The sequence below is a fragment of the Chinchilla lanigera genome, unplaced genomic scaffold (assembly GCF_000276665.1).
Source record: "Chinchilla lanigera isolate Chin_1 unplaced genomic scaffold, ChiLan1.0 scaffold00022, whole genome shotgun sequence".
Classification (NCBI taxonomy): Eukaryota; Metazoa; Chordata; class Mammalia; order Rodentia; family Chinchillidae; genus Chinchilla; species Chinchilla lanigera.
Genome location: NW_004955423.1, coordinates 8,780,633 through 8,781,857, shown reverse-complemented (window position 1 = coordinate 8,781,857; position 1,225 = coordinate 8,780,633). Strand labels below are relative to the sequence as shown.

At 43.8% G+C, this 1,225-nt stretch overlaps 1 long non-coding RNA gene across 1 annotated transcript in view; it reads left to right on the top strand.

Annotated features, from left to right (window-relative positions):
- The first annotated feature begins 7 nt into the window (after positions 1–7).
- The window catches only part of LOC106148559, a 5,961-nt gene continuing 4,743 nt past the window's right edge, over positions 8–1,225 (top strand). Inside the window, exon 1 of the long non-coding RNA XR_001234124.1 lies at positions 8–95. This is a non-coding gene — a long non-coding RNA (uncharacterized LOC106148559). The remainder of the gene's footprint in view (positions 96–1,225) is intronic.

The window sequence follows — 1,225 nt, the reverse complement described above, 5'->3', positions numbered from 1 at the left end:
GCTCCGGGAGGCCCCGGGCCGCGGGATTCGCTGCCCTGCGCGGGAGGCGGATGCGGAGCGGTGAGGCGGGGAGGGAGAGAAAACCGAGCGGGAAGGTGAGTCCAACCTGACAGCCGCGAGGTTTTAGTGAGGAACCTGGAGAAGGGGAAAGTGCCCTCGTGGCCGCCACCTCGCCCTTCACCAGCCCCTTCCCAGCGCCGCCGCGGCGCGAGGCACGTCAAGTCCCAGGTTGAGGGAAAACAGATTGTTTTGACACAGGGTGAGTGCAGGTGTATCTCGGCGCACCGTGTTCCACAGATGCACTGGTCGCTCTCGCTTCTCCGGGAGCTGGCTAGTTAAAGGAAGTTTACAGCGGTTCCTTTTCAATCAGGAACAATCCTTTTGGTCAGAAAAAAAAAATCACCCACAGTGTCTATTAAGTCTTTTCCCCTTCTTTTTAAAAACTAATACATGCTACAGCATTCTTACAACAACCAAAACTTGTGAAATAGAGCCACAAATATCCTATTTTGCAGCTTAAGTATAAATAAATTCACTCTTAATTTTAATTCACATAGTGGGTTTAGAAACAAGTGAAAATGAGAAGCAATGTAATTTGGAACTACCAGCCTTCGCCCAGAATATTAAACCACGCGCAGCAGTATTCAACTAAAATCCCGCACGTTGCTGCATATTAATTGACTTGGTAGTAATTGCTAAGGATCAGAGTTAGTACTGTGATTTCAGAGCTACCATTTTTAGACTTTACATATTGAAAAGGACTTTTAGCTACTCTGATATACTAAAGCCTGCACTTGGTAGGTACTAAGAAGTATTTGCTGAATAAGTGCATGCATTAGTGAATAAAATAAGTTAGCTCTAACTTAACTGTATTTCCCTGCTTGAGTTGTGTCGTCTGCATCAAAGGCTCAGGCTCTAAAGTTCCTTTGATCTGTACTAGCCTTATTAGTACCTAGTCTCTCTGCCTCCTGGAACGATTTTACGTCCATCTGTATTTGCAGAAATCTTACCAGTCCTTTATGTTCATCTGCTTTATTCCCTGTGAAGTCATTTCCAAACTCCCAGATGAACATGATCTCAAATTCTTCCTGCCCAGCACCACAAAACAAACAAACTTCGGTACTACCTGGTCATAGTATATTTAAGGTTTGTTTGGTTTTTTTTTTTTTTTTTTTTTTTTTTAGATTCACCATGGATTAATCCCTTTCCATCTCATATTAATAGA